The sequence below is a fragment of the Halichoerus grypus genome, chromosome 8, assembly GCF_964656455.1.
Source record: "Halichoerus grypus chromosome 8, mHalGry1.hap1.1, whole genome shotgun sequence".
NCBI classification, from domain to species: domain Eukaryota; kingdom Metazoa; phylum Chordata; class Mammalia; order Carnivora; family Phocidae; genus Halichoerus; species Halichoerus grypus.
The window spans coordinates 54668731-54684202 of NC_135719.1; the positions used below are offsets into that span (position 1 = coordinate 54668731).

The 15472-nt window shown below is 37.7% G+C and overlaps 1 protein-coding gene and 1 pseudogene across 8 annotated transcripts in view; one reads left to right on the forward strand and one right to left on the reverse strand.

Moving 5' to 3' along the window:
* RNF111 (ring finger protein 111) overlaps positions 1-15472 on the reverse strand; it is a 118166-nt gene that overhangs the window by 82247 nt on the left and 20447 nt on the right. For 3 of the 8 annotated variants that reach the window (XM_036107058.2, XM_036107053.2, XM_036107050.2), the window contains exon 1: positions 3371-3764. The exons of 1 other annotated variant lie outside the window; for it this stretch is intronic. The gene's annotated coding sequence lies outside the window, so the exon portion shown is untranslated. Of the gene's footprint in view, positions 1-3031; positions 3262-3370; positions 3765-15472 lie in introns of those variants that run through there. 4 more of the 8 variants (XM_036107057.2, XM_036107055.2, XM_036107054.2 and 1 more) reach the window with 2 other exon arrangements.
* Positions 5125-5449, forward strand: LOC118545036 (small ribosomal subunit protein uS14 pseudogene; annotated as a pseudogene).

A 15472-nucleotide genomic window follows, 5' to 3' on the forward strand; every position in this document is an offset into this window, starting at 1 on the left:
AAATTAATAAAGGTGGAAACGGATTATAATCCATTGAATAAAACAGGAAGTACATAAGTCCATATTGATAAAAGAATGCTTCTTCCATACAAAAGAAGGCCTACTTATAAGAGGAGATGGAAGAGTTTGAAAATAAGCATTCTGCAATCATCAACGATCAATACAGGCAAGAATCATCAATGGATGCTTATATAAACATAGTATCATTATCATCCCTGACAAAATTAACAATAATTCCTTGATATCATCTACTATCCATTCACATTCAGATTTCCCCCAAAGTGTTTCAAAAATGACTTTCTACAATTGATTTGAGTGAGGATTTAAACAAGGTCAACACATTGTATTTGGTTGCTATATATAAAATATTTTTAACCTTTCTTTTTACATTGTCTATCAGCAATTATGAAAAAGCCTAACACACAAACCAGTTTACACTTGTAAATTCTCCAGAATCAAACACAACCGAATGCATTTGCTATTCCCTTTGTTTGCAAGATTCCTCCAGATTACCAGTATGGCTGATTCTTTCTAGTCACTGATCACAAATCAAATTATCACCTCTAAAAAGAAGTTCGGCCCTCCCTAACCATTGAGCTTGACTTCATTCATCATAACATGGTCCTATTTTCTTCATGGCACTCAGCACTACCTCAAACTACTATTTATTATGTTTTCCCCAGGAGAATGTCCACTCCCTGAAGGCAGAGTGCCTTCCTCACTGAAGACCAAGAACAATGCTGAGAACATGAGACATTCAATAAATACATACCAAGTAACTAAATAATAATGCAGTACTTCCACTTAAAATGTAAGCTCAAGTTAGTACGTTTTTAAACATCTGTAGCCCACTCCACATGTAATGGTATGAACTGAATACCTGTAGAAACCTGGGCCAGTTGTTACCAAGAATCAGTGGGATGCAGGAAAGAAAGAACAGAGGTGTAAGGCGTTCAAATGCAATTCTGGACTTTAACTGACCAACGATTACAAGTTTCTGGAAGAAAAATTATTCAGGATGATTTAAAAAGCATTACCAGAAGTAAAACCAAGTTTCTTCTTTTAGTATGAGAGCTATTAAATCCTATATAATATCTATAACGGGACAGAAGCATTATCTAGAACAACAAACATGGCTTTATCATAGTTCCCCCTCCCCTAATATAAACAGGAAGGAATTTATACTCAGTATAGCACTTCTTTCTGGGAATTGGATCATGATGAACCCACCAATAAGTACCAAAAGCTCCTAACCAAAAATACAAGCCACTGAATTTGGGATCTAGAGAAAACTAGAAAACCATCCTACATTTCTCATTTAACAACTGAGAGAGATCTGAAGCTAAGAATGGTTATCAATAAAGTCACAAATCTAATGAATAGCAAGTAAAGCTAGATCTAAAATTCAGAACTCCAAACTAGAGACTCTTCCATAGGATGTCACCCATCGAATGTTAATGTCAAGCTTCTAACATACTTTAATCACTATCATTTTTCATACTGTCACTTCTTTTCTTCCTATTGAAGTCCTAGCTCAGAGGGGGAAATTGTTATTATTTTGGCAAAATAACGTCTTAAAAAATCTAATTAGTTTGATTCAATCAACTTTTAATCCTACTTTAAATTTTATAATGAAAACAACTATTTAGGAATATCTGCTGACCATTCCTTTGCTCTAAACATGTAAATTTTTATTCTCTTATTTTAAACATCAGTATAGCTATATCTCAATTATCTGTAGAAATAAAGTACTGAAATGAAATTTGTCAAGATGTAACCTCCACTGTAATACACTTTTCACCAAAATAAAATTATTTTCATGACATCTTTCTTCAAAAACCAACTCCAGTGAAAGAACATGCTAGTGACCAACAGACACCAAAAGGAAAAAAGTAACAGAAAGAGCCACACATATAAGATGCAGCACCCCTGTAAACAAGGAGAGCCTCTATTCTTCCCAGTTTTTCCTACAATAATGTTCAGACCAATTCACAAAAACCCTCACCAGTTTTTAGAATACTACTCTGAATCTTAGATGGCAAACAAATGAGCAGGAGAAAGATGTCATTTGTCCAAGGTTAAATGACAAGAGGTGGACAAAAGTAAAATAATTCAAGGCTTAAAAAAAAAAATTAAAAATTATTTTCAGAGTAAGAGGGCTTCTTTCTCATCCTGTTTTGTCTCACAAAGGCAACCAAAGACTACTGTCTAGTATGAAAAGCAACATAGTTTATATTGACATGAAAATTTTTACTAAAAAACAAACAGTAGTAACAAACTATCAAAATGTAGATCTTCACCACAATAAAACTAGTGTTACAGAACTTCTGTGTAATGTCGAAATCACATCCTAACATTTGAAAGCAATGAAACACACACACACACACACACACACACACACAAATGGGAAAGGAAATGGAACCGTAGCTTATCTTTTCCCCAGGCTGTTCTTTTTGGTTGAAGAGGTCCCTAAAACAAGAAAATTAAACATAAAAATATCCGGTGAAATAAAGTTTGGATTAAGGCAGGTTCAAAAGCTAAAAGAACTATAAAATGAAGTCTATGTCAGCTGGCATCTTACCACTCCAGAGAGTTCTAAATTCATACTCCACATAAATCAAGAAACAGGAAAGCACACAATACAATGGAGTCGCCTCACACTACAAACATGAACAAATTAAATGAATACCCTATACTTCCTGGTATTTTTTAAGCACTAAAATTTAGATTTGCGTTAAGAAGTGTCTGTAAAGATCTATTATAACCTATTTTAAAACTATCGTGACAAACCTCTATTTCTACAGTACAGGACATTTCCACTACAGCCTTGCCACTGACTCTGACAAATTATCTAAGGACAAAATTAAAATATCGAGCTTCTTTTTTAATGACCAACAAACCAACTCTACACAAAAATCTGACGCGTCTGTATTTCTGCTGTTGCGCGGACGTTTCCTTGATCACATAAGAAGGCAACTCCCTAACCGTCAGGGCTGACTTAGCGCCCTCCAACACCCCGGGTGCGGGTTACCTTCATCACTCCATTGTCAAATCGCACTCCCACGCCTCAGTCCTCAGCCCCCTTCCTAGACTCCAGGGAGAGTCCAAAGAGGGAAAGAAATCCCCTCACCCACACTCCCTTACTGTGGGGTGTGGGTGTGTCTGTAGACGAATGCTTTGCTCAAACAGAATTAATTCTACTGCGGAGACCCAGACCCTAAGTCACTATGGAGCCAGCAATAACCGGCCGGTCGCCGACCCCAGCCTTCCGCGGCCGCAGCCCTTCCTCTTTCTCCCCTCCAGGCCGGCCCCTCCCCCGTTGCGCGCACGCGCGGCTTCCAATCGATCCCCTCCCCCCTAGTCCCCTCACCTTAATCATTAGCTTCCCTCTTCCCAGGGTCCGGGAATCACTGGCCCAGGAAGGAAGACAGGAGATGGAAAAGGGGAAGAGGATGCGTCGAGAGCCAGTGATCTGCGCCTCAGATCTTGGCCTAATAGGCCCCTATAGTCAAGAGCTGCGTCTGTCACCGCCACCAAACCGTACGAGCGGCAGCGCCTGGTTCGGCCCAGTTCACCTGGCTTGGGTTCAGAATGCCTGATTTGACCCCACAAGAACTCTTTCCCCGAAGCTGCGAGCGTTTCTGTGCTGCGGAGACCCGACACCTCCCACCGTCGCCGCCACTGCTGCTGTTCTCCTGCCGCCGCTGCTGCTGCCGCCGCCTAACCAATCCCTCCTCTACCGAGCGAGCACGACACTCAAGGTCTTTACGACAGTTCGGAAAGTGAGAGCGCAGTAGCATTCACGCCTCCATTAATATCTGTTTCTGCGCCTGCTCAGATTCTTGTTTCTCAATGTCCCGCCCCCTCTTCGCCAGCCCTCCCCCTTTGTACTTGCTTTATCAAGTCTATTAGCGAAGCCGAACGATTTCATAAAGCTCATTATTTTGTTTTCCTTCGTGATTGTGTTCTACATTTAAGCAAAATACTATTTCTTGGCTAATTTTTTCGTAACTTAAAAAGTACAGCTAACCACAGAATCATTGATTATACTTACGGTAAAATTAAACAAAAACATCACGGTTTACTGTCTTTCACAAGAAAAATGATACCCAATCATACTCGCTAATGACATAAAGATCATAGCACCCCTCTCTTAAAGTGAATTTGCTTCCAGAACACATCAAAAGTGGTAATAGATATCCTGGGAAATGACTGGACAATTACATACGCCTTCTTAATTATTTTATGAAAATCAGTAGATAGCAAATGCTTCATTATGTGCATTAGGAGGATGTAGGCAAGGAGAATGTAGACTTTGGAATCAGTCAGACAGACTTCCTTTCAAATCCCGATGATGCCAATTAACAGCAGTCTGATTTATTAAACCTTTATAAATATTTCAAAAAAATGTCAATTACACCTCCATTTAAAAAAGAAATAAAAGTGTATCTTAAACCAAAAAAAAAAAGTTTCCTTCTCTATAAATTGAAATAACATTATTTACCTCAAAGGGTTCTTGTGAGATTAAATAAGACAGTTTATAAAATGCTTTGAACATTATTTACCAATTAAATGTTCAATAAACATTAATTCCCTTCGTCATCAACCTTTCTCAATATGCTTTCTTTCGTTCACTCATGTTCTCCATATTGTTCTGTGAAGAAAATATTTTAAAATAATAACAAACAAGAAAGGATTGCAGATTGTGTGGGAAAACCGGAAGAGCATTGCAGTAGAAATTTTTCTCAATCCTCCTATTTTCTGGCTCTAAATATAAAATTCTGCCTGGAGTATCTTATCTACTGCCATGGTTTCAATTGTTAACGACTCAATGTTGTGTACTTCCAGAACTGTATTTCCAGACCTTACCTTTTTCCTCAAGCTATTGACGTGTGCTCTTCAAAAAGGTAGACACGGGGTGCCTGGGTGGCTCAGTCATTGGGCAACTGCCTTTGGCTCAGGTCATGGTCCCAGGGTCCCAGGGTCCCAGGGTCCCAGGGTCCCAGGATCGAGTCCCACATCGGGCTTCCTGCTAGGCGGGAAGCCTGCTTCTCCCTCTCCTACTCCCCTATTTGTGTTCCCTCTCTCACTGTGTTTCTCTCTGTTAAATAAATAAAATCTTTAAAAAAAAAAAAAATGTAGCTTTTGCCTCGTTGCGTCCGAGAGAGCAAGATGGGTCACCAGCAGCTGTACTGGAGCCAACCGAGGAAATTTGGCCAGGGTTCTCGTTCTTGCCGCGTCTGCTCAAACCTGCATGGTCTGATCCGGAAATACGGCCTCAATATGTGCAGCCAGTGTTTCCGTCAGTACGCGAAGGATATAGGCTTCCTTAAATTGGATTAAGTGAACTTCCTTGAATTGGTCATCCAAGATAACCTACCTTAACTGCAGATACCCAAGATACCTACTTTAATGCCAACTCATTGTACATAAAATAAAAATACTTCAATTATGAAAAAAATAAATTAAAAAAAATGTAGACACAAGCCACATGTAGCTATTGAGCACTTGAAATGTGGCTAGTACAAATTGAGAAGTGCTGTAAGTGAAAAGTATCTATCCAATTCAAAGATACAATATAATAAATTTTGTAAAAATTTGAATAATTTTTAATACTCATTACATGTTTACATGATATTTTGGATATATTGGGGTAAATCAGTGGTTCTCAAGAAGGCACAATTTTGTGCCCCTACTTAGGGTTATTTAGCAATATCTGGAGACATTTTTGGTGTTCACAACTCGGGGGAAGATGGCTACTGACGTCTACTAACAAGAGGCCAAGGATGCTGTTAAACATCCTACAATACACAGGACAGCCCTCCACAACAAAGAATTCCCTGGCCAAAAATGTTAATAGTACAGTTGAGAAATGCTGCAGTTAAATAAAATATACTACTAAGGTTAATTTACCTGGGTTTTTTTACTTTTTTAAAATATAACTACTATAAACTTTAAAGTTACATTTGTAGCTCACAGTATCTTTCTATTGGACAGTGCTGACTGATCTAGACCTATATGGCTATTTTTTTTTAATTTTTTTATTGTTATGTTAATCCCCATACATTACATCATTAGTTTTAGATATAGTGTTCCATGATTCATTGTTTGTGCATAACACCCAGTGCTCCATGCAGAACGTGCCCTCCTCAATACCCATCACCAGGCTAACCCATCCTCCCAACCCCCTCCCCTCTAGAACCCTGTTTGTTTTCCAGAGTCCATCGTCTCTCATGGTTCTTCTCCCCCTCCAATTTCCCCCCCTTCATTCTTCCCCTCCTGCTATATTCTTCTTCTTCTTTTTTTCTTTCTTAACATATATTGCATTATTTGTTTCAGAGGTACAGATCTGAGATTCAACAGTCTTGCACAATTCACAGCGCTTACCAGAACACATACCCTCCCCAGACCTATATGGCTATTTTACTGGATGTGTATTTCCACTTTAATGTCCCACAGGCATCTCCAACACATCATGTTGAAATAAATAAATGTAGGTATATTGTATTTACACACCATCCATTTCAGTCTTTCCTGTCTCAGTCAATGGGACCAAGTTAACTGACTAGAAACCCAAAGGTCATCTTAGACTATTCTCTCTTCCTCACTCCCTATCTCTAATCAATCAGTCTTTCCAATTCTGTCCTGTAATGTCTCAAATATTGAAAATGGACCCATTCCTCTCAATACTCTGCACCAGTCCAGGTCTTTATCATCTTTAGTTTCAAGTAGACACTGTGCACTATTGGCACATAACAAATAATCACTGCCTTACTTGCAGTGTTTTCCAAGACCCAGAAAACAAATCTATATTTACAGTATAATGTGGAAGGGACAGGATGGCGTCCCTTCCTGTGTCCCTTGTGTGAGAACACAAAGATGGAACACCATAGTCAAACCAAGAGGAAGTGATGTTTAAACCAAATTTTGCAACATAAATAAAGACAGTTAAATGAAGCAAATAGGACATTCTAGGCAGAAAGATCAATACATGCTAAGGTACAGAAACAGCATGAAGCAAATTCTCTAGTAGGATCTACTGAATGTATCATGCAGAAAAACTATTAAGAGATGAGGGAAGAAAAGTAGATATAAATTGATTAAGTATGGTTGTTTTTGCTAGGATGAGGAGTTTGAGCTCTTTTATACTTAAAACTATGGGAAGCCACAAAGGGAAATCAACCAGAGAAGTAACAATCAGATTGACTATTAGAGACAGCATTATATAAGAGAGTAGGGGGTGGATTGGAAAGGAGCAAAAATAGAGGGATGAAGACCAGTTGGAATGGCAGGTAAAAAGTGATGAGAGTAGTGAAAATGAGAATGAGAAGGAAGGGACAGATATAAGAAGATTAAATAACTAACTGGATATAGGGAGTAAAGGAGAAGGAGAATCTCAGAGGCTTCCAGATTTCTGGTGAGTGGTTGGGTGGAAATACCATTCAGGAAAAAGACACTTTTTGGGTTTGGGGCTTTTGGTTGGGATGGGATGAAGGAGGAGGTCGAAAGGAAATGATTACTTCTTTATTGGCAAGTTGAGTTTGAGGTGTCCAACATTTAGGCAAAGTGGAGATTTCAGTAAGGTGATGGATAAATGGGTTTGGATCTCAGGGGAGGTCTGGGGTGAAGACAGGGATTAACCTGTGATAGCTGAAGCAATAATTTTAATGAGGCCACCCAGAATATAAATGAAAGGAGACATATACCTGAGGAAGGCTGATATTTTAAAAGTTGAAGAATGAAGAGAAGTCACAGAAGGATAAGGATAGGCCAGAGCAAAGGGAGAAAAACCCAAAGAAATAGGTAACAGGCCAAATGAGGAAAAAGTTTCAGTGATGAAGTAGGTGATCAAGCATAAGAAATGTCCACTAGTTTGGCAATAAGGAGATCTGTAAACAAGAGCAGTTTCAGCAACTCTTGTACATTTTAGAACAGAGGTTCTCAACAGGGTTGATTATGACCCTCAGGGATTATTTGACAATGTCCTGATATTTTTGGTTGTTATAACTGGGAAGATGTTGCTGATATCTAGTGTTTAGAGGCCACAGACATTGCTAACCATCCTGTAATGCACAGGACAGCCCCTACCACAAAGAATTATCTGGCCCAAAATGCCAATAATATTCCAGTTGGGAAGTCCTGGTTTAGAATGGATTGAAAACTGTACTTAGACAAGGACCAGTACTTTTTCAAGAAAATGGTAGTAAATAGAAAAAGATAGACATATATTTAGTAGGATATGGAGTCAAGAAAGGGAAGACTTGAATCCTTTCTGTGTGCTGAAGGGGAGAGAGCAGCAGAAAAAGAGAAACGAAAGATAATGGAAATACAGGGATGCTCTATGGAGGCAGAGGAAATGTGATTCAAAGCTCAGATGGAAGAATTCGCCTTGGATAGAAGAGATATTTCTTTCACTGAAACAAATGAGAGGGAGGAAGGGATTTCACAAATGAACAAAATTTGTTGGCTTCAGGGAGCAAGTCAAGGGCTTGCTCATTGAACGGCCTTGATTTCTCTGTGAAACATGAGGTAAGGCCACCTACTAAGATATCAGGTTTGGAAATGGTTGGGTGGAGAGTAATTAGGAGAGAGAGATTAAAAAAAAATCAGAATAGGGGCGCCTGGGTGGCTCAGTTGTTGGGCGTCTACCTTCGGCTCGGGTCATGATCCCGGAGTCCTGGGATCGAGCCCCGCGTCAGGCTCCCTGCTTGGCGGGAGGCCTGCTTCTCCCTCTCTCACTCCCCCTGTTTGTGTTCCCTCTCTCACTGTGTCTCTCTCTATCAAATAAATAAAATCTTTAAAAAAAAAAATCAGAATAGTCACTATCATGATGGCAGGGCAGGCAGTAGGCAGACAACAAATCAAAGGCAAGAAGCCCAGAGCAGAAAGGGGTGTGACTGAGAGGACAGGTGCCATGAAGTCGTATTTATGGGAACACTGGTAGATTATAGGGGTGGGAGAGATCTCGCACCTGAATTACATAGAGTTTCCTGCTTTCTATGCTTCTACTCCAACCATCATTATCACACACTTCCGGTGTAACATTGAACCACTATCAGAGTATGGTAGAAACTGATTGAGGGGTGCCTGGGTGGCTCAATCAGTTAAGCATCTGACTTCGGCTCAGGTCATGATTCCAGGGTCCTGGGATCTAGCCCCGCATCAGGCTCTCTGCTCAGTGGGGAGTCTTCTTCTCCCTCTCCTTCTGCCTGCCTCTTTCTCTCTCTCTATCAAATAAATAAAATCTTTAATAAAAAGAAAAGAAACTGATTGAGACACCAAGTTGCTTAAAATCCTTCAAGGATCTTCCATCACCTTCACAATGAATTCCCAAGTCCTTAGCTTGGCAAATAGAGCTCTTTAAAATTCAGAATCTCCAGAGTCATTTCGCACCACCCGTTCCCACCATCCTACTGCCTGCCCCTACTTACACTTGACAGAACTTCTCAAACTACTTGTAGACCTCCAGAAAAAATATACTGTTCCAGAATCTACCTGCCTTGGCAACTACTATTCCTTCTGTCTCAAAAGGTCCTCCCCCTCTCCTCCATATCCCTCACTCCTGCTTTACCTGTTTAGGAAACTCTTATCTATTCCTCAAAGCCCTCTTCCATGAAGCATTTCCTTACCTTGCTTCCTCATTCTCACAATAGAGCTAATAATCACTCCCTCTTTTGTACTCTCTTCAATCTTTGTGTATGCTTCTATTAGAAGTGTTATATTTATACCGACTGTCTTTTCCAAAAAGCTAAAAAAAAAAAAATAATAACATCCTTCTCCCTTCTGTGGAAAAATATCACTTAATAGTTACTGAATTTACAGAATAAGGAGATTAGGTTGGGGTTCTAGTCTCAATTTTCCCACTAATAAACCAGAAATCCTTAATCAAATCACTTGAATGCTTCCAAAAATTGATTTTACTCCCCTGTGGAAAGATCCTGCCACCCAACATATAGTCCAAACCAAATTCTGCCTGCCCGAAACTGCGCAAAATAATGTTTACCAAATTAGCCTGCACATATGGGCCAGCAGTGCCTAAATATCTGGTAGGCAGAAATTTGAGAAGCTTGCTCTCAACATGGAAATAGAGCTGAAAAAAGAAAAGAGAAGAGAAGAAATGAAAAGAGAAGAAAAGAAGATACTGAGCTGAATTAATGGGTCACCTGCAATAAATGGAAAAAGGAAAAATTCTACAAATTACCAAAGTCAGAGAGAAAGACTGGTATACCCACCAACCATTGCATACTTCACAATTACATACAAGTTTGCAAGTGAGAGTAACTGATTGTGTGGTCAGCTTTGTGAGCTCTTTGGAAGAAAATGAAGCAAAGTTTGGAGATTTAATGTAATGAGATAGGGAGACCTTGAGAACTTGCTGAAAGTATTTACTGAACTATTTCCTCAGATGAAAAGGTCTGGGAAGAATTAAAAGGATCTAAGAGATGCACTAGTCAGAACATTTAGTGATCCACAACATTTTACTCTCCAATTAATATATGAAGATATCACTGAAACTTGAAACTGAAAAAATTTTATAGATTCTACAGCACCGCTGATTTAGTTGAGGCAGTATAGAACCTCATTAAAACATTATATATAAAATTTGATTTTAGCTGATAAAATTACAAACACAGACTGTGTTTAGTTTGAAGATTATAATCTTTATTATCCATACAGAGGCAGAAAAACAGAGAAACAAAAGAATCATTAGAGACAGCACTTCTTTCCTACTAATGAACTACTTTGAAGTCATTTTTTAATCTATTGAAACTATTTTGAATTATAGACTGAAAAATTGAGGAGTTATTTGGTGAAAGGATAACATCAAAAGAGTATAATTTTGATGACTATTTTTAATTTTTAAAGTTTCTCTGACTGCTTTTGGAATGCAACCTTCAAGATACATTTGAATTATCAAGCACTCATACTATCCACGTGGCTCAGTTTCTAAAACAGTGGGGTAACAAATTATGGACTAACAAGGAGACAGAGAATGCCTGGAATTTTGTAGACAAGCATTTTAAACTTCAAGTATCCTGAAATATTTCTGGTTATCTGGCCAAATTCTGGCCAGATGTTTGAGGCCATCTGGTTCTATGAAGTATATTTTCAAATAAAACTGTAGGAAAATGAAAGAGAAAGCCACCACCCACCATGGTCATATAACCCTAGTGTCACAACTGAGTTGTCTGGATTGATCAACAACTGTTCTCAGAAATAGTTTACTCTGTTAATTACCAGTATTTTTATACTCTTAGTCAAGGTTGGTCATAGGTTTACCGCTGAAATTTTACATTTAACTCTTTTTGGAATGCTTTTGCAGTGCCATTTTTAAAATCCATAATTTCTGAAGGACTCACTTCTGTTAGCAATAAAAAAATTCACAAGTTTCTGATGATTAAAAAGTTAGGTTACATAATCTCCAACGTCAGAGCTCTAACATTTTACAGTTTGCTTCAGACCTAGTAAGATTTATACAAACCTTGTGAATATTACAGTTTCAAGTGTGATTTACATACTGGCAAATTATTTGCAAATTCAGAACAGGAAGTAAATATGTTTCTATGTACTTGCTTGCTACTTGTAGATCATGTAAAGTTTTCCCCAAACATTAACTGTTTCCTTAAACCATATTAGTATTTGTTTAATTGCCTAACGAATATCTTGACTATAATTTTGGGTTATGGGATTGCAAACAGAAACTGTGTTTTGATTAGTTTATAGAATATACAGTACATTTGAAATACTGATATAATGGGGGACTATTCAGAAGTAAGTATATAGAAGAAAAAAGAAGGGAATTAAATGAAACTGCCCATGTAATGAAAGGAGATTTTAAAAATATTTAACAACTTGAATCTGAATGACTTTAGTACTCAGTGATTCTGGTAAGATTTTAATAATTTTTACATTTTGATAGAGCATAAGTCATTATTACACTACTGTTTAATAACATTGGAAAGATTATTTAGAGATTTTAGTTTGTATCTTATTTTGAAATTTGCTCAAATAAGTTCTGAAAATATAAATTGGTCAAAGCTGATGATGACCAAACTCTGAAACCTTATTTATTTGGATTATAACGATAAATAAAATCAGTCTACTCTAAACACTTCAAACACTAATTCAGGATAGAGTTAAACTAGGAAATAGTGCCACCTGCTGAAGAGAAATTTCTTAAACATCTCAACATTAAGTTCATTTTTCAGACCACCTAAAGTTCTAACATTTTTTTTCTCAAAGATGTACATTTAAAATGATCTTCAAACAGAAAATTTTCTTTAAAAACTTATTCAGGGGCACCCGGGTGGCTCAGTCGTTAAGTGTCTGCCTTCGGCTCGGGTCATGATCCCAGGGTCCTGGGATCGAGCCCCGCATTGGGCTCCCTGCTCAGCGGGAAGCCTGCTTCTCCCTCTCCCACTCCCCCTGCTTGTGTTCCCTCTCTCGCTGTCTCTCTCTCTGTCAAATAAATAAATAAAATCTTAAAAAAAAAAAAAACTTATTCAACTAGGGGCACCTGGCCGGCTCAGTCTGTAGAACATGAGACTCTTGATCTAGGGATTGTGAGTTCAAGCCTCATGTTGGATGTACAGATTACTTAAAAATATAATCTTTAAAAAGAGGGAGAAAGATTAATTATAAGTCTACATGTGGCACGGTCAAAACTTTCCACGCCTCTCTTCACTATGTAAACAATATATGGCATCTAGGCTTTGAAATTAAAAACAAGGACAGGGACTTCTGAAAAGAAACAGATTGAACTGGTATGACAAACTGCACTAAATATTTCACATTCAAATACTTATAGGCCCCACTTGCCCATACCTGCCTGGCAGTAGGCATCACCCTTTTACACACACAGACTTCACATTAGTTTTGATATACTACGTCATTTAAAAATATTTATTGACAACCAAGATATGCCAGATATTTGAGAAAAACCTGTAACATAAAAGAGACCAAGATGAACATTTTTAAAAATGACTATAGAGAGTAGACATAATTTAACAAATAAGGGGGAATATATTTTAAACCCCTAATATCTTCAGAAATTAAAAATGATACTGCATCCTTGTAAGAAGACAGGGATGCCAAAAAGAAAAAGCAAGAAATAATGCTTAGAAATTAAAATGATGGTTTCTGAAACTATAATTCAATAGGAAATTTGAAAGATAAAGGCAAGAAAATCTTCCAGGATGTAAGACAAAAAGGAAAAGAAACAAGAAAGAAAAGATGAGTTATAGAGGACCAATCCTAGAAGTAAAATATCTAACAGAAGTTCCGGGAAGGGAGAACAAAGAATATAGAGAGAAGAAATCATGAAAGAAATGATTAGAAAGCCCCAGAACTGAAGAAGAGTCACAAAATTCTAAAATTGTTTATTCTTTCATCTCTTGATGGACACTCAGATCATTTCCACCTTCTAGCTATTGTGGATAACATTGTATGAACATTCATTTACATATAGTTGTTTGAGTCCATTTTCAATTCTGTGGGGTATATACTTAAGAGTAGAATTGCTGGGTCATAAGTAATTATATGATTAGCTTTTTGGTTTTTTGTTCTTTTTTTTTTTTTAATGTAGGCTCCATGCCCAGAGTGGAGCCCAATGCAGTACTTGAACTCCTGACCCTGAGATGGAGACCTTAGCTGAGATCAAGAGCCAGATGCCTAACCAACCAAGACACCCAGGTGCTCCAAATGTTTGTTTTTCAGTTTTTGTATTATTAAGTAGGCTCCATGCCCAGTGTGGAGCCCAATGTGGGGCTTGAACTCATGACCCTGAGATTAAGACCTGAGCTGAGATCAAGAGTTGGACACTTAACCCAGTAAACCACCCAGGTCCTTATGATTAGCTTTTTGAAACACCATCAAGCTGTTTTCCATAGTGGCTGCACAATTTTACATTCCTTTCAACAATATATGAGGGTTTTCATTTCTCTGTATCCTTGCCAAACTTGTTAATGTCTCTTTTTTATTATGGTCACCCTAGTGGGTAGAAAGTGGGTAGTGGCATCTCAATGTGGTTACACCTTGTTTCATTCTCTTAGTGGTTACCTTAGAAAGTAATCCTTACTTAACAAAACCTAATATTGTTACCTTTATTATCCTCCTGGGGAAGAATCCATAAATAGTTTAACATTTACCACATACACCACCCCCAGACACATGCACACACATTATTTACAATGTTTTATTATGTATTATAACTGTATCACTTAAATGCCATAAGACATTAGTATTTGTTCACACCCCCTATTTTCAGAGTCAGTGTGATTTAGATTTATCATCATAATTATCATTTTCTTTGGTCACCATTGCTTTCTGCATCTGATCTTTCAAGATTTCCTTCTGCATGACGAGCAATTTATATTCTGTAATGCTTATCCCCTGTTGACAATGTCTTACTTTCCTTTAAAATGTATTAATTTTGCCTTCATTATTGAAGTATTTCTAGGATGATAGTTATTTTCCACAGTACCATGAAGACATCATTTTGCTGTCTTTTGAAGCTTGCATCATTGAGACGTCAGTGGTGAGTTTAATTAGATTCTTCAAAGCTAATCTGTCTGTCTTCTAGCTATTTCAACATTTTTCTCTTTGTCTTGATTTACTAAAGTTTCATTGTTATGTGTTTAGATGAGGATTTATCTTTATATATTCAGCTTCGGCTTTGTAAGGCTTCTTGAATTAGTGGTTTATCAGCAATCATGTCTTCAGAATATTGCCTCAGATCCATTTCTTCTCTTTCTCTTCTGGGACTCCAACTAAATATGTTAGATCCTCTCACTGCAGTCAGGTGATAGGTCTCGGGCTCTTTATATTGTATTATTTACATAATATATTATTTATTAGCAATAAATAATATAATAAATAAATAATAAAACAATGTATTATTCATACAATATCTAATTGCTCCCAGCTTCATTCTGGATAGTTTCTTCTGAAATTTATTCTAGTCACCTAATTCTCTCTTCAATTGTGACTAATACACTAAACCATTTTTTAAAATTTGGTATTATATATTTTCACTTCTGCAATTTCTATTTTTTCCCCACATCTGCTATATCACTTTTTTTTTTCTTAAGAGAGAAGGAGGGACAGAGGGAGAGGGAGAGAGAGAATCTTAAATAGGCTCCACACCCAGCACAGAGCCCAATGTGGGGCTCAATCTCATAACCCTGAGATCATGACCTGAACCGAAATCAAGAGTTGGATGCTTAACTGACTAAGCCATCCAGGTGTCCTCAAGTTTGATTTTTGTCAATAATCATAGTTGTCTTACAAACTCTGTGCCTGATAATTACAATTTCTGGAGTCCCTGTGAATTGTTTCCTTCCGTTTGGTTTTCCTGCTCATTTTAACTCATAGCACCTTGTCTCTTTGTGTACTTCATCTTTTGTGTGTGTGTGTGTGTGTGTGTGTGTGTGTGCGCTTCTTTTTTTTTTTTTTTTTAAAGATTTTATTTATT